Here is an 18,716-nt window from a genome sequence, read left to right as displayed (position 1 = left end):
ATTAGATGTAGATTCTGGAAGACCAATTGCAGCATTCTTCAAGGTGAGGGAGTCCAAGGAAATCAACCTGCCACTGAGTGGCTGGCTGTTCCCCTGAGACATTGTTCCATGCTTGATTGTTTCTTATTGAACACTCCACACTGATTTTGGCTGCTGGCAGGGTGGGCACTCAGCAGTGACAGAAATTATATCAGGCTTTGTGAGAACTGGTCCCAGGCCTCATCTTCATTCTTACCAACATGCATACTGTGTTCATGCTCCTAGTAAATCAGTGCTGGATTGACCAAGGAAAGAGACGTGCCAGTTTTCACTGAACAAGTCATCCTGAGCACCTAGGTTTTAATTTTTTTAAGTATAGTTGAGTTACAATGTTGTTTCAATTTCTGTTATATAGCAAAGTGACCCAGTCATATATATATATGCATTCCTTTTCTTGTATTGTCTTCCATCATGATCTATCTCAAGAGACTGAATATAGTTCCCTGTGCTATACAGACCTAGTTTTGGATTCAGGTAGATAGGCAGGGGTGAGGGGCAGTGTTAAATGGGGAGGAGGTCATTCTAGCCAGGAGGACTGCAAGGCTAATACAGAAGTTTTAGTCGGGCAAGAACTGCCAAGGAGTGGCCGAAAATGAGATTTAAACAAGTGAGCAAGGATTGCATTCTGGAGGGCCTTGTGTACTAGGTTAAGGAATCTTAGTGTCATTCTTTAAGTAATGAGAATTTTAAGACGAATTTTAAGCAGGGGAGTGACGAAGTCAGATTCACCACTGAGATAGCTTACTCTGGTGGCAGAGAAGGCAATGGGCAGTGGTGAGAATTAGCATGAGATTAAAAAAAAAAAGTTCATGAATGGCCATCCCCCATGGGTCATCTTCATACCTCTTCACTAGTTTTTTTTTGTTGTTGTTCCCAATCTTTCAATATAATTCCCTCCAGACCTCTAACAACCATCCAAGCCATTCACCTGCTCAGGGATGCATGTATAGCTGTACCTTGGACCATTTCTCTTTCCACACAAGATAAATAACCAATCAGTTTGCTTGCTGATGTGTCTACTGGGAAGATTTCCTTTCATTGCTGCCCTTTAGGACCACTCCTGGGTGGGACTGTGATACAAAAGTCCGTTTTTGCAAACACCAACATCACACTGACTCATTTGTGCACCAGAACTAAGTTTTTCCTCCTCTGTCAATTGGATGGAAGAGACCAGCTCCCCATTTCCCCATGAGACCTTATAGATAAGCTGAGCTGGTGTTAATACAACAAAGGTATGTGATGCAGGAGTCTGGGCTGCCTTTTCATACAATTTACTGGTGCCTTCTGCTGTCTTCTGGGTCTGATTTTGAATGTATTATTTCTGTCATTCTATCAGTAAATCAACACATTACTGCTCCGCACGTCTGAACTTGTGACGTGGTAATGACATCCACCTCGCTGTCAGCCATTAAAAGGCAACACCTGACATCTCTGCTATTCTGGAATCCTATCACACCTGTTGGCACTAGAGAGTAGAGTTGCATAGTACCATCTTCTACTATAAATACTGTATTTCAGAAGATGTCCTTCACTGAGTTTCTTAAATAAATTTCTTAAAGATCCCCCTCAAACAAGTTCTTTCATCGAATGTGTTTGTAGGAAAAAAACAGACTCAAAGATTTTGAGGTCAGGATAAATTGGGAGGATGGGGTTGGCACATGCACACTACTATATGTAGGGTAGAAAACTAACAGAGACCTATTGTATAGCAAAGGAAGACCTTCTTAATGTTCTGTAATAATCCATATGGGACAAAAGAATAGATATATGTATATGTATAACTGACTCACTTTGCTATAAACCTAAAGCTAATACAACATTGTAAATCAACTACATCCTGATAAAAGTAATAATAATAAAAAAATAACAAGATTCCCCTCATGACCTGCCCATGCATTCTGTTGCTCTAGTAAAGGAGTGTCCTCTGGACTCTCCCAGGGAATGTAGACATGGATTGGGTTCTTACATAATAAATCCACTTTAATATTCCAACCTCCTTGCATCTTTTGACCTTTTTCTTAGTACTAACACATTACACAAAGCCACTCACTGTATTTAGGACAAAAATGTAAAACTACTTAAATTTAAATTCATTAAGTTGAAAACTAGAATGTTAAGTATTGTGCCTAGTAATGTAAATTGAGCGTATCATTAGTAAGACCACATCAATATAGAGCTAGGGAAATAGAGAATTAGACTCATTTAGCTCTGTGTGTGTCTGTGTGTGTGTTATTTTTGATGAACTTATTATTTTCAGGAGACCCTAAAATGAGAAACCTGCCAGGAAGGATCTGTAGCGCTGATGTTTTCTCCCCTCATGTTAGAGGAATGACTGTGCAAAGGAATCAGTCTGGCCTTGGTGCAGAGCTACCTGCACTAGATTTCTGGGAAAGCTAATGCCAACCACAAAAATGCCCCAACCGAGAAATTTAGAAATGAACCAAAGCCACAGAGCAAAAGGATGTCAGCCAAGCTTGTACCAATATGAGTAGTAGAGTACATACACATTAGTCTTCCATGGCCTGGGGTGGGGGGAGGGACTTTAAACTTTTAGCTTGCACATCAATTAAAAGAATACTGAAAAATATGTAATTTCTTCCACATTAACAGCTAAAATATCTGAATTCTAAGTGCAATGTTGTTGAAAATAACGTAATTTCTGGCCAGTTAAAAATACCAGCACTAGGGAGTTCCTGTCGTGGTGCAGGGGAAACAAATCAACTAGGAACCATGAGGTTGCAGGCTCGATCCCTGGCCTCACTCAGTGGGTTAAGGATCCAGCGTTGCCATGAGCTGTGGTGTAGGCCGGCAGCTGTAGCTCCAATTCGACCCCTAGCCTGGGAACCGCCATATGCCGTGGGTGCAGCCCTAAAAAAAAAAAAAAAAAAAGCACTAAAACAAACTATCAAATAATTTAAGAAATTTTCTAATGTAATATTAAAACAATAGCAATTCAATAGCCACAATGCCTCATTTAAATGTGTGTGAACAAGATTATTTCCATGGTGGAAGATTTATACATACCATTTCTTTTCTTCTTGAACTCATTTCCTTTCAATGCCTCCCACAAATTTTTAGTCTAGTATAATTTTTTTTTTTCTTTTTTAGGGCCCTACCAGCAACATAGGCAAGTTCCCAGGCTGTGGGGTTGAATGGGAGCTGTAGCCACTGGCCTAAGCCATAGTCACAGCAACGTGGGATCTGAGCCACATCTAAGACCTACACCACAGCTTAGGGCAACAAAGGATCCTTAACCCACTGAGCGAGGCCAGGGATGGAACCATGTCCTCATGGATACTAGTTGGGTTCCATGGCTGAGCCACGATGAGAACACCTTTAATGTAATTTTTTTATGCTTGGATGTCTTAAAATAATTACACGTGCTTTGTAAAAATTAAGTATATGAATTAAAATTTGAAATGAACGTTTTTCTGTGTCTAAGTAATAAAAATTTTATTTTGACTAGATTGAATTTTATTATTATTATGATACCAAGCAACACGCTTTGCAAATTTTTATATTTTTATGATTATAAACATATATAATCATAGTTTTATGATTATAAACATAAACATATAAGCCTCATATGAAAAAGGCTTATATATATATCTGCATGAGCCCTTTTCATATATATATATATGTCTAAGGGACTGTGAGCAGAAGCTCCAGTGGTCACCAGAGCCAGGCAAAGTGGATGTGTCTCTTGGGTGGCAGTTGCAAAAACCAGGGCACCAGGCGTACACCCAGCTGCAGATGCGCGTGACAAGGTATCTTGGGTGATGAGGGCGCTCCCGCGGGAAGGAGGGAGCGCGCGAACATGGCGCCTTCCAGTCTCTGCTTCTGGGACGCTCCCCACAGGTCCCCAAATGAGTGTTAGATGAAATGCCTGCCCCTCTAGGCTGAAGCTCCAAGAGGAGCAAGTGAACGTCTCCCAGGCAAAGTCCAGGAGCTTCTCCGTCCGCCGCTTGGAAGCGGGAACTGCGAGGTCCGGTAAGTCTGAGCCCGGAGCCCCGTGGGTTTTCTGAGCTGGGTGTTTCAGAGACTTGTCTCTCCGGTGCAGTTCTTAAAAGTTGAAGGTGCCCAGAGGGGGTTCAAATCCTCGTCTTCTCAGGAGAAGCACCTCCTGAGGGGTGCTTCCTGCCTACGGGGTTCCTTCTGGCCTACGGGGCGCTCTGCTGGATGGGGGTGGGGGTCTGCAGCGAGATTGTGTCCCAGCCTCTCCTACAGGGTTTGACATGGACCTTCTCTTGCTTGTCAGACGTGTAGGAGATAGTTTTTGGATTTTTTTCAGAGGCAGTTGTTTCATATACAGCTGTAGGTTCGTGTGTTGGTGGGAGGAGGTGAGTTCAGGATCCTCTTATGTCATCATCTTTAACTGCAACCCCTGGAGAAAAGCTCATAATAGGATACATTAGCTTATTTTTTGCATCTGAATATTATTGATTACGGGAATGAGATGGGTTTCAGTGGAATTAAGCAGCCAAAGAAGTTGAGAATACTAGATGTACAAAAGGATTATTAATCATAGCATGTTTTCATTAATCTAAATCTACCAAGTCTATAGTAATCAGAAAGCAAGTAGAGAGGTGGTTGATGGGTGATAGCTATTGGAAAATTTAATGCCCAATGCAAAGTGCATATGGATTTTCGTGCATAGTTGTGAAAGGCAAGGTCCAGTAAGATGTCTCTACTTAGGTTGACCTCTCAAAATGAAGCTGAGGATCTGGAAACTCATTGCTTTAAAATTGCCCATGTTTGCTTACCCTTGGAACATTTTTATATGACTCAGGGGTACTTGCACCCCACATTCAAAGCCCTCTAATTTTTTGCCATGTTTTGTGAACATTTTGAATTCCATCATGATCCAATAGTAAGCAAAAGCAGTGAGAATAATCGAGTGTGCTTATAAGCAGGGATGTGCATTTATCCTGGAAATAAAAGTAGAGATCAAGATAGAGCTAATTTTTTAAAAAGTGAGAAAATAAGAAAGTTCATGTCTGAATGCAGTGTAGGAATGATTCTGAAAGAAGAAAGGGCAGATTAAACAAATGTGAGAAGCACTGATTGGATTCTACAAGCAGTATTAGAAAAAGGGATGATGATAATCTATTTGGAAAAGAATCAGAGAGAGAATGGATGTGTGTATATGTATGACTGCGTCACTTTGTTGTGCAAGAGAAATTATCACAAGCTTGTAAATTGACTATGCTTCAATAAAACTTAAAAAAAAAAAAAAAAAAAAAAGAATCCAACTACAGTGGCTCGGTTTGCTGCAGAGGCACAGGTTGTAGTCCCAAAGGATCTGGCATTGCCTCAGCTGTGGTTTGGATTCAGTTCTTGGCTTTCGAACTGTATGCCCTGGGCATGGCCATTAAAAAAAAAAAAAAAAAAAATCAAACTAAACCTATTTGTAAATTGGAGCTTTTCTGGAATAAATGCTGTTTTATCTCAGCTAAAAAAAAAGAAAAAGTAAATAAAAATGGGATGATGAAAATGTATTTACTGAATGAAAAGAAAAAAAGGGACACTAACCTTTTATAAACACATGGCTAGAGGATTCCTGTCAGTGTTTGGATGACCTTTTTGTCAGTAGATTTCAGGCCTGGTAACAGCAGCACAAAAAGTGTAGGGCTAGGCAGCCTGTGCAGGCATCTTCAGGCTCACAGGCCTCCCAGGAAAGGTGCTGCAGTTCTCAATAGGCTTTCAAAGTGGCTCTGAGCGGCCTCCCCCCTCTGCCGGGTGAGATCAAATCCATCTGTGTATCTTCAGTGCACATTACCATGTTCTAGGGTGGGGAACATAGTCTGTGGAGGGCATGAATCTTGGTGACTGCTGAATAGATGATGCCACTTAAGATGGGATTTTCTCAGAAGACTCAGAGAAAGCTTTGACAGTGAATCCTGAATGCTTCCCCTGAATATGAAAGTGAAGGAAAAAAAAAAGATTAGAGTGCAATTCCAAGTGCAAATTCATGTCATGCTTAGAGAAAAATAGTTTATACGTTCTGTTTACCGCTCTGGTATAGAAAACCGTAACCTTAGAAGTAGAATGTATAATCTTAGAGAATTCTTTTGGGCAGCCAGCAGCTAAAAATCTATTTTAACCTGGATTTTTAGATATTTTGCTCATCAAAAGGCTTTTAAATTGATTCTCTTGGGTTTTACAGGTAAAGAATCGCAGCACATGAAAATAATAATGATGATTTTGTCTCTGCTTCTTTTAAATGTAAATTTATTTATTAATTTTGGTTAGATTTCTAAAACAGTGATAAATAATTGTGCCTTCAGGCACACTTGTCATTGGAAGTTCCTCTTGTCTTTTGGCATTAGGTATGATATTGACCATTGGTTGTTGAATTGAGAGCATTTTTTCTATTTAATTATTATATTTTCAAATTGTCAAGAATGAATGTTTAGTTATTTCCCAATGCTAGCTCAGCATCTAAAGAAATGGTTTCTTTAACTCTCTTGGTTTACCAACGTGCTAAATTACATTAAAGATTTTTCTTTTATGTATTAAAGAACCAGCCTGTTGTTCTTGGATTGCTCCCTAACTGGTGGTAATATGTTTTTTCCTTTAATGTTTTACATTACATTAAAGGTTTGCATTTGCTAATAATTTATTTACAAATTTTATACTGAGCTTTATAAGTTAGATGTGTTTGTAGTTTCTTTTATCCACGCTGTCAGATTTCTGTGTGAGGATTATTTTAGATTGTAAAATTAATTACAGTGTGTTTCATTTTTTTCTATACTTTTCAACAACTTAACTAGCAAAGGAATTATCTATTACTTGAAAGAACAGAAACATTTTCTCATCAACTGTGCAGGCCATGCATTATTTTTTAAAGGAATTTCTTCGATAACTTTTTCCAGTTTATTCTATGGTTATCAATCTTTTACTTTTTTCTAAAAACAATTTTTTTCCATTTTTTTGTCACTTGACTTTTTTCCTAATTTGATATATGTTTTCTCCTCTCATCTCTGTTTTAAAATTATATTCTTAATTAGTTTAATCTATTCTTTTATTTTTATTTATTTATTTATTATTATTATTATTATTATTTTTGTCTTTTCTAGGGCTGCACCTGCGGCTTATAGAGGTTCCCAGGCTAGGGGTCGAATTGGAGCCGTAGCCACCAGCCTATGCCAGAGCCATAGCAACAAGGGATCCAAGCCGCATCTGCGACCTACACCACAGCTCATGGCAACGCCGGATCCTTAACCCACTGAACGAGGCCAGGGATTGAACCCTCAACCTCATGGTTCCTAGTTGGATTCATTAACCTCTGAGCCATGACAGGAACTCCCAATCTATGCTTTTAAAATAGCTAACTTCAACTTTATTTATGAACTAATTAACCACTATTTTACCATTTCTTAGTTTATTATTTTTATTGATTATTTCTGCTGGCTTTCTTAAATTTTGTTCTGTTTTGCTCTAACCTGAATTAAGTACTTTGCCCATCTATTTTATTTTTTTAGATTAATAGTAAAACATTTAAAGTTTTTTTCTTTGACTATACCAACAGCAGAATTTTCCCAGTTTTTATATGTGGTATTCTTATTTTTGTTGTTTTCCAAATGGTCTGTAGTTGTCATTTTGGTTTCTCGTTCTATACAAGGGTTATTTAAAAGTAATTTTCCTCTTCTAATTTCCAAATAACACTTAAATTAAGAAAACTATAATCTGTCTGTTGGTGAGAAAATGTAGATTATTATAATTCCTATTTTTGAATTAAATGAGTTAATTGTTTTTGTTTTGCCGCTGAATAGGATAGCTGGTGATGGGGAGGGTAAAGGGGCAAATTTACTCCTTTTTTTTTTTTTTTTTTTTTTTTTTGTTGTTGTTGTTGTTGCTATCTCTTGGGCCGCTTCTGCGGCATATGGGGGATCCGAGCCGCGTCTGCAACCTACACCACAGCTCACGGCAACGCCGGATCGTTAACCCACTGAGCAAGGGCAGGGACCGAACCCGCAACCTCATGGTTCCTAGTCGGATTCGTTAACCACTGCGCCACGACGGGAACTCCAAATTTACTCCTTTTTTTCACAGAGTAGAATGGAGAAGGTAGAAGCATCTACCTTGTTCTTAAGTTGTAACTACTTGGATCCTTGAGTCTGGGAACATATGGGCAGAAATAACAAAGAGCTTCCTACCTTCTTGTTTTTGGTAGTTTCTGTTTCATGATGTCAAGTTGGAATGTGTTGTGAGTAGAATCCTATGTAGGTTTATCATAAACTAATTTCTCTTGTTTTGTGATCACGTATCACTCTTATAAGGTTGAGCTGTGGTGTAGGTTGCAGATGTGGCTCGGATCCTGCGTTGCTGTGGCTCTGGTGTAGGCCGTTGGCTACAGCTCCGATTCGACCCCTAGCCTGGGAACCTCCAGATGCGGTGGGAGCGGCCCTAGAAAAGGAAAAAAAAAAAAAAAAAAAAAAAAAAAAATTCATTGTTTTTTTTAAAAATTGAACTTTGGTGTGATGTTAGTCCAGTATGTTAGGAATTACCATCCAAAGGACGACCTGAACCAACTTCTGTTTCTAATAACTTGGGCCTTCTCAAAATTATTATTTATCTTCTATTTTATTAATCTTGAAACATACAAAAAAAGCCAAAATAAGTAGATTGCTATCACCTTTAATCCAAACAGCTTTAGATAACTGAACTATTAACATTTTGGTGAATAGGTTTCTGGTTTTTTTTCTGTCAATTTTTAATACAATTGAGCATATATAAGCTTCCTACTTCTTTAATCTCTTGAAGGATATTCACTTGAAGGAAAAATAGTCTAGGAAGGGTGGATCTAAATACGTACCCACTTTCAGCAGGACAGCAAATCCTGAATCACCATAGAGATCAGTGAACAAAAGGTGGTCAGGAGCAGTGAAAATGTGAAGGCATACAAACTATTGGTATGAAAATTCAGTAGTCAGATTAAAGATAGTTGGTATTTTCATAGATAATATTGCATAGCAGGTGAAGCCAGGGTTTATGCATCCTCTCTTATTGTTGATTACATGGTAAAGATTAATAAATTGTCTAATATTAAAAAGTTCTAATCTTCCTTGATAATTCATGTTAGTAAAGAAAAGCTTTTTTTTTTTTTTTTTTTTCTTTTCATTTTAGGGCCGCACCCATGGCCTATGGAACTCTCCAGGCTAGGGGTCTAATCAGAGCTGCGGCTGCCGGGCCTACATCACAGCCACAGTAACGGCAGATCTGAGCCACGTCTGTGACCTGTGCTGCAGCTTGTGGCCACACTGCATCCTTACCCCACTGAGCAAGGCCAGGGGTCAAACCCACATCCTCTTGGATACTAGTTGGGTTCTTAACCCACTGAGCCACAGTGGGAGCTCCAAGGAAAGCTTTTTTGAAAGAAATGAATTTTGAACAATTTGAAGAAAGAATGACGTAACTTGCTAAAAGAATAATCTACTTATATTTTGCATGGTTGAGAATCTTGGAAGAATGTAGAGATAAGAGAAGAAATGGACAGTCAAGAGTAGGTATGGGAGTTCCCGTCATGGCGCAGTGGTTAACAAATCCGACTAGGAACCATGAGGTTGCAGGTTCGGTCCCTGCCCTTGCTCAGTGGATTAACGATCTGGCGTTGCCGTGAGCTGTGGTGTAGGTCGCAGACGCGGCTTGGATCCCTTGTTGCTGTGGCTCTGGCGTAGGCCGGCGGCTACAGCTACGATTGGACCCCTAGCCTGGGAACCTCCATATGCCGCGAGAGTGGCCCAAGAAATGGTAAAAAGACAAAAAAAAAAAAAAAAAAAAAAAAAAAGAGTAGGTATCTTTTTACAAAGGCAAAAGGAATATTAGTATGGGGATGGCAGGCAGAAATAAAATTTGCTTGGACTAATTAGAAGACAAATATTTATGACATGGGACTCATGCTTATGGGGGAGAATGTGATGCAATTTAGAAAAGATCAAAGCATTGTCATTCTTTTAAAAAAATGTTCTTATGAAGACTGTAGAATGATGTGGATTAATGCCTGATAGAAAAAGAAGGTTAGTTATAGCCCACATTTTCAGTATTATTAAACACCAATTTTACATCAGTGCTTTGGCCAAATGCCAGGAAAACACCTGTGAGAAAATCAATTAAATCTCCTATGGAGCCAGTAAGCAGTTGGTTTCTGAAGAAACATTTCAAAGATATTTTATATTCATGGACATTAGAATTTGCCTCTGTGGTTGGCAGAACACTTTAAATAGTAATGTGAAACCACTTGCATCTACTAATTGCTTACTTATTCAGATGTCTTTTTTTGACCTGCGCAGTAGCAGGGAATAAAGAGAAGCCAGTAATGATGGCGTAATTGCAGACCTAGGAAGCTCAAATTCATATCCTAGCTGTGCCCCTAATTTACTGGTTCGCCTTGGTCAAATTACTTCATCTTTCTGTCAGCATCAATTTCCATAGAAATAAAATAGGAGATTTGAATTCTTGGCTTTTTATGTTCCCTTTTAATGTTGAAGTTCTAGAATTCTGTGACTCAAATTCCTGTCAGTGCTAAGTGTTATGTGATAATGATTTCAGCCTTTTATTTTATTTATTTATTTATTTGGTCTTTTTGTCTTTTTAGGGCCACACCCGAGGCATATGGGGGTTCCCAGGCTAGGGGTCTAATCAGAACTGTAGCCGCTGACCTGTCCCAGAGCCACAGCAACGTGGGATCCGAGCTGTGTCTGTGACCTACATACACCACAGCTCATGGCAATGTTGGATCCTTAACCCACTGAGCGAGGCCAGGAATTGAACCCACAACCTCATGGTTCCTAGTCAGATTCCTTTCTGCTGCACCAGGACAGGAACTCCTCTTTTATTGTTTTTTAATTTTTAATTTTATTTATTTATTTTTTCTTTTTATTGCCGCACCTGCGGCATATGGAAGTTCCCAGGCTAGGGGTCTAATCGGAGCTGTAGCTGCTGGCCTATACTACAGCCACAGCAATGCCAAAGCCACGGCTTGCAGCGCTGCCAGATTCTTAACCCACTGAGTGAGGCCAGAGATTGAACCCACATCCTCATGGACACTATGTTGAGTTCTTAACCTGCTGAGCCGCAATGGGACTCCTTGGTCTTTTTTCAAGAATCCAAACTCTCTCCCTCTCTCTCTCTATTTAATTATTTATGAAACACCTTTAAAATATTATTATAAAAATATTTATTACTTGGTATATAGTAGGTATTGTACATGTATTCTCTAATGCAAAGAGAAGGTGTAGTACAGTGGTTATGGAATGATGTCTGTAAATTGTCAGCTCTCCCCTCCACCACTTCTTGTAAGGTGGTTTTTAGTCAGGTGCTCCTGAGACTTAAACATGCATAGGAATCCTCTGTCAAACTTATTAAAAGGTAGATTTGGAAGCAGTCACCTGAGTGGGGCTTGACATTTAGCATTTCTAACAATCTTCCAAACGATGCTGATGCTTCTGGTTCCTGGAGCACGTTTCTGTGGCTCAGTTTCCTCTTCTACAAAGTAAGGATAAAAGTAGTATTTATATACTTCTTACAATTACTCTGGGGATTAAGTGAATTTATACTACCAAAGTACTTTAAGAGTGCCTGGTATATAATAGCACATAGTAAGTGTTGGCTATTATTATTATCAACCTTCAAATCAAACCCTCAGGAGAGATGCTATTGTTTTCCATTTTCCTAGGGAGAAAATTGAGGGTAGAGAAGTTAAGTGACTTATTCAAGGTCACATCATTTGTCACAGAGTGCAGGGTCTTAATTCATTTATTTTATTCTTTTCGTCTTTTAGGGCTGCACCCATGGCATATAGAGGTTCCCAGGCTAGGGGTCCAATCAGAGCTGTAGCTACCTGCCTATGCCACAGCCACAGCCACGTGGGGTCTGAGCCGCATCATCTGCGACCTACACCATAGCTCACAGCAATGCCAGATCCTTAACCCACTGAGCAAGTCTAGGGATTGAACCCCCTTCCTCATGGATGCTAATCAGGGTCGTTAACCCCTGAGCCACAATGGTGACTCCAGGGGTTTAACTTTAAATGGTAGTTTTTCATGATCTATGCAGGAAGCGGCTGAATAAATTCCTTTGTTTATTACTTTTTTTCGTGACTCCAAAAACCCAAGTTTTAAGCCACTAAGTCCCATTGTAGCGAAAAAGTCACCACAGCTTTATTTAACAGCTTTCTCCGTTGTCTGTTTACTCTCAGGAATTTCTTCCTAAAGGCTGAAAAGCATGCTTCAAGCCCTCAGTGGACACAGAGATGGTCTATAGTTTCCATCTTCTTGTATTGAAAGTTTCTGCTCCTCTTTAAATCATTTGCTTCTTCATTCTTTTTTAGCATGATGTCTTTATCTTTTCACTTACATTAGCTTTCTCATACTGGGGATGGAAATACAGAAATGATTAGGTTCGTTACCTAGGTGAGAAGGGGGGTTTCAAAATATACCATAGGCTTCCTGTCAAGAGTGTGTGTGTTATGAAATGATTTCCCAGGGCCAGTGGCTAGGCTGTGCGCTTGTGACCACTGGTACCTCTGTGGGAGGCCAGGTCAAGAGGAACTGTCTCGTGATTGATTTGTCAGTACAGCTTGGACCTTAGAATTTTTATTGAAGTGTATGCTTTGTACACTTATCATCTGGTAAATCATCTTTGAATTCAAAAGAGCTTAAAAGGAGTGTAGATGACAGTTAGTGAACTAAGATGCTAATGGCTATGTGAATCAACCTTGGCTCAGTGTTTTTGCTCCTTTATGGAAAAAGCAATGACCCAAGCCATTTTTAGAGGCACTAATGTTTTTATGTACTAGAAGAAAAGTGAATTGATATTTCTCATTACTAAAAATATTAATTGTTCGCCTTTTTAATTGAATTAGGCTTGAAAAGCAAATAGAAAATATTGCACTAAAATACAAAGTTGAAGAAAATACCTTATTTATTCTACCCTCAGAAGTGGCTTCCAGAGATAATTTGATAGGACTCATTATCTTTCTGCTCTGGTACACCAAAGCTACTGCTTCTTTCATCTGGAAAGTTAGTTTAATTAGTTTTCTTCTCCAGGTTTTCACCTGAGCAGTTACAAAGTCAATATATGGCAATCAGTATGTTATAGAAGTTTAGGGATTTATTATATTTGGAGAGGAAGAATCTGAAAATGCATCATGTCAGAATTTATTTAAACTAGTTAACAGAAGAGAAATTTGATCTTCCAAAATAGTAGCACTGGGCAAACCATACCAGTAATATAAGGGGAAGTGAACAAATTAGAGAAGTGAGGACTCTTGCTATAAATCTCAGCATATTTACTACAGGTTTCATTTCCCCATATGTTCTTTTTTTTTCTTTTTGCTCTTTTTATTTTTTATGTTTTCTGTTATAGTTGATTTACAATGTTCTGTCAATTTCTACTGTATAGCAAAGTGACCCAGTCATATATGTATGTATGTGTGTGTGTATACGTGTGTGCGTGTGTGTGTGTGTGTGTGTGTGTGTACTTTTCCTCACATTATCCTCCATCATGTTCCATTACAAGTGACTAGATATAGTTCCCTGTGCTATAGCAGATCTCAGTGCTTATCCATTCCAAAGGCAATAGTTTGCATCTATTAACCCCAAATTCCCAGTCCATCCCCTTCCTTCCCCCTCCCCCATGGCAACCACAAGTCTGTTCTCCATGTCCATGATTTTCTTTTCTGTGGAAAGGTTCATTTGTGTCGTATATTAGATTCCATATATAAGTGATATCATATGGTATTTGTCTTTCTCTTTCTTACTTCACTCAGGATGAGTCTCTAGTTCCATCTCATGTTGCTGTAAATGGCATGATTTTATTCTTTTTTATGGCTGAGTAGTATTCCATTTTGTGTGTGTGTGTGTGTGTGTGTGTGTGTGTGTGTGTGTGTATGACATCTTCTTAATCCATTCACCTGTCAATGGACATTTGGGTTGTTTCCATGTCTTGGCTATTGTGAACAGTGCTGCAGTGAACATATGGGTTCATGTGTCTTTTTTAAGGAAAGTTTTGTTTGGATATATGCCCAAGAGTGGGATTGCTGGGTCATATGATGGTTCTATATTTAGTTGTTGAAATTGTCACTGTATGCAGATAACATGATACTATATATAGAAAACCCTAAGGACTGCATACAGAAACTACTGAAACTGATCAGTGAATTCTGCAACGTAGCAGGATGCAAGATTAACATTCAGAAATTGGTTGCATTTCTGTATACTAACAATGAAATTTTAGAAAAGAATACAAAAATACAATACCTTTTAAAATCATACCTGAAAAAATTAAATACCTAGGCATAAATCTAACCAAGGAGGTGAAAGACTTATATGATGAGAACTATAAACCATTAATCAAAGAAATTAAAGAGGATTAAAAAAATGGAAAGATATTCCATGCTCTTGGGTTGGAAGAATTAATATTGTAACAATGGCCCTGCTACCCAAAGCAATCTACAGAGTTTATGCAATCTCTATCAAATTACCCATGACATTTTTCACAGAACTAGAGCAAACAATCCAAAAATTTATATGGAACCACAAAAGACCCAGAATTGCCAAAGCTATCCTGAGGAACAAAAACCAAGCAGGAGGCATAACTCTCCCAGACTTCAGGCAATATTACAAAGCTACAGTAATCAAGATAGTGTGGTACTGGTACCAAAATAGAGATACAGGCCAATGGAACAGAATAGTGTACCCAGAAATAAACCCAGACACCTATGGTCAATTATTCTTTGACAAAGGAGGCAAGAATATAAAATGGGAAGAAGACAGTCTTTTCAGCAAGTGGTGCTGGGAAAGCTGGACAGCCGCATGTGAATCAGTGAAGCTGGAACACACCCTCACACCATGCACAAAAATAAACTCAAAAGTGGCTTAGAGACTTACATGTAAGACAAGATACCCTCAAACTCCTAGAAGAGAACATAGGCAAAACATTCTCTAACATCAACCATACAAATGTTTTCTTAGGTCAGTCTCCCAGGGCAACAGAAATAAAAGCAAAAATAAACCAATGGGACCCAATCAAACTGACAAACTTTTGCACAGAAATGGAAACCATAAAAAAACCAAAAAGACAACCTACAGAATGGGAGAAAATAGTTTCAAACAATGCAACTGACAAGGGCTTAATCTCTAAAATATACAAGCAACTAATACAACTCAACAGCAAAAAAAAAAAAAAAAAAAAAAACCAACACCCAGTTGTAAAATGGACAAAAGGCTTGAATAGACATTTCTCAAAAAAGATATACAGATGTCCAACAAGCACATGAAAAAATGCTCAACATCACTGATTATTAGAGAAATGCAAATCAAAACTGCTGTGAGATACCACCTCACACCTGTTAGAATGACCATCATTAATAAGTCCACAAATAACAAATGCTGGAGAGGATGTGGAGAAAAGGTACTCTCCTTCACTGTTGGTGGGGATGTGAATTGGTACAGTCCCCATATATTCTGAAAAAGACATGTTAAGAATGCATGATATTGGTTGTATCTTTGGACTATAAAGAGTAGTTTTTCATAATTTCTACTTCTGATATAATACAGTTGCTCACACTTGCTCATTTATCCATCCATCCATTCCACATGGATGTGTTGCGATTGTACCATGATCCAGCCTTGCTAATGGATTGAATGTGGGGAGTCTGAGAAAGGGAAAAATCAAAGACTGCCTTTAGGATTTTGATTGGATAAGTAAGGTAGTAATGGTAGAGATGCTCATTTATTCAGAGATTGATGGAGAATATATTTCAGAGGCTACTGAGTAGGAAATATGTGTTGGGTTTTGAGGATATTAAGAGGTGTCCTATAGGTGATTGGATGTGCACATTTAGTGTTTGAGTGGTCAAGGATGGTGATTTAGGAGTCATCCTCATATAGACAGAATATGAAGCTCTTGGACTAGATTAGAGCACCTAGGGAGTAGGTGTAATCTTAGATAAGAAGAAGTTCTAGGAATTCCTGTCGTGGCTCAGTGGTTAACAAACCCGACTAACAACCATGAGGACTTGGGTTTGATCCCTGGTCTTGCTCAGTGGGTTAAGGATCCGGCATTGCTGTGAGCTGAGGTGTAGGCCACAGACATGGCTTGGATTCTTTGTTGCTGTGGCTGTGGCTGTGGCTGGCGGCTACAGCTCCAATTTGACCCCTAGCCTGGGAACCTCCATATGCCACAGGTGCGGCCCTAAAAAGACAAAAGACAAAATTAAAAAAAAAAAAAAAAAGGAAGAAGGTTTAGACCTGAGGTTTTATACTCCACCATATCATGATTAAGAACAGAAGGATGCTTCTGTGAAGTGGATAGAAAAGGGAAAGACTGTGAAACAGGAAGTAAAATTATAAAATGTGTTGTGCTGGAAGCAAAGAAAAGAAAGTGTTTCAAGGACATGATTAGCTGTGCTTGATGCTGCTGAGAGTTAAAAATGGGGGCCAAGCATTGATAATTGGGTTTGACGATGTGAGTGAATTTAGTGCAGTTGCTGAATTAACATTCTGATTAGAAGGGTTGAGAACCTGAAGACAGCTATCGCGGGCATCACTTTTGAGGAGTTTTTCTGTAAATGAGAATAGAAAAATAGGCCAGATGCTAGGGAGAGTTTGTGTGGTCAAGGAGTGTGTTTTTAAGATGGGAGATATTACAGCATAGTTGTATGGTGAAGAGAAAACTGGTGTTGAAATTAGGGGAGAGAATATTGTAGAAGCAAAGTCTTTGAGTAGGGGCAAGGGGATGGAATTGGGAAAATTAAAAGAAGTTAGCTTTAGAACAGGTCATCCATGTGATAGGAGGGAAGGGAGAGGGAATGGGTACTCATGTGGATAGGCTGATAAACCTGGTGTAGGAAAGATATGGAAATTATCTCCTAAATAATTCTATTTAATTAAGAAATAAGAGGCAAGAATTTCAGCTAGTATGGAGATTTGGGGAGAGAAGCAAGACATGAAAAGAGGTGTATGTGGACTACGAAAGTCAGAGGAAGGTAGAAGATTGCTGGGCAGTATTTTTGAGTTTCGAGGTCATACTTGAAAGACCAGTCAGCATTGTTCTGTATTTTTCTGTAGCCACAGTCAGCTGCTCAGTTGCAGATGTGCAGTAGGTATGGAGTTAGGTTTTAGCAGATTTAAGCTTTGTCAGGTAAGTAAAAGGAAGCAAACTAGATGAGGAAGTGTGCAGGGAGTGATTAAAATGATGGATCTTGTATATAAATTTGGTAAGAAGTGAAGAAGGGACTTGAAAAGGATAGGTGGTAGGACCAATGAGTTGGGTGCCTCAGTAGGGCAAAGGGAGTTTTGCAGTAAGTATGGAAGAAAAAGTGAGCTGGAAAGATAGAAGTTAGATGTTAGAGAATGGTATGCTAGAAATTGAGATTATGGACCTCAGTTAGTAATGACAAAATCTAGGGTATAAACACTGAAGTGTGTACCTGAGGTAGGGTTGAAGGTAAGATAAATTGTAGTGAATAGGTCAAGAAACTGACACGTCGTGGTATTCCATAGTATTCAGTGGGTCAGTTATTTGAATATTATAATCACCAATAAATAGCAGGAGATGTGATGGACAGGAAGATACAATACCTTTTAAAATCATACCTGAAAAAATTAAATACCTAGGCATAAATCTAACCAAGGAGGTGAAAGACTTATATGATGAGAACTATAAACCATTAATCAAAGAAATTAAAGAGGATTAAAAAAATGGAAAGATATTCCATGCTCTTGGGTTGGAAGAATTAATATTGTAACAATGGCCCTGCTACCCAAAGCAATCTACAGAGTTTATGCAATCTCTATCAAATTACCCATGACATTTTTCACAGAACTAGAGCAAACAATCCAAAAATTTATATGGAACCACAAAAGACCCAGAATTGCCAAAGCTATCCTGAGGAACAAAAACCAAGCAGGAGGCATAACTCTCCCAGACTTCAGGCAATATTACAAAGCTACAGTAATCAAGATAGTGTGGTACTGGTACCAAAATAGAGATACAGGCCAATGGAACAGAATAGTGTACCTAAGACACCACAGTGTTGATGTCATTATTATTATTATTATTATTATTATTATTATTATTGACAGGAGTAGGGGTAGAAAGGGACTTGTGTAACAGGTGATAGAAGTAATCAGTAAGTGATAAGCAGTGACTAGGATTTTGTAGATGACAGTAACAAGTAGGGTGGTAGGCTTGAATTTGAAAAGATCTGAGCTTTTGAGCACAGACAGAGAAGAGATGCTTAGAGGGAGCATTGGTTGCAAGATAGATAGTGTTCCACTTCCTGACTTTAAGGTGTGGAGGGATACAAGAAGAATAAACCCTTTCTTCAAGAGGGCTGTAGAGGAGACTGTATCACCACCACACAGCCAGAAGAAGGAAATGTTTTGAGCATTGAATGAGCTGACTGGAGCTGAATAACAAAGTACCACAAACTAAGTGACTTAGAATAACAGAAATTTATTGTCTCTTAATTTTTAAGGCCAGAAGTCTGAAATCAAGAAGTTGACAGGGCCATCTTCCTGCTGAAGCCATCAGGGAGAAATCTGTACCAGCCTTCTCACCTACAGCTGGTAGCTCCTTGCTGGTGGGAGCATAAATTGAACATGATGTTCTCCCCAAATGTGTGCCTGTTTCCAAATTTCTCCTTTTTATGAGGACACTGGTCATATTAG

At 38.8% G+C, this 18,716-nt stretch overlaps 1 protein-coding gene across 4 annotated transcripts in view; it reads left to right on the top strand.

Moving 5' to 3' along the window:
* The first annotated feature begins 3,836 nt into the window (after positions 1-3,836).
* Positions 3,837-18,716, top strand: part of DAB2 (DAB adaptor protein 2) — a 942,412-nt gene continuing 927,532 nt past the window's right edge. For all 4 annotated transcript variants that reach the window (XM_085002141.1, XM_085002140.1, XM_085002144.1 and 1 more), the window contains exon 1: positions 3,837-4,029. The gene's annotated coding sequence lies outside the window, so the exon portion shown is untranslated. The remainder of the gene's footprint in view (positions 4,030-18,716) is intronic.

Source organism: Sus scrofa, chromosome 16 (genome assembly GCF_054392235.1).
Source record: "Sus scrofa isolate SSC_HxYL_T2T_F1_AM1 chromosome 16, Sscrofa_HxYL_maternal_Yorkshire_Landrace_v2.0, whole genome shotgun sequence".
NCBI classification, from domain to species: Eukaryota; Metazoa; Chordata; class Mammalia; order Artiodactyla; family Suidae; genus Sus; species Sus scrofa.
Note: the sequence above shows the minus strand (reverse complement) of the source record. Positions and strands in the feature narration are given on the sequence as shown.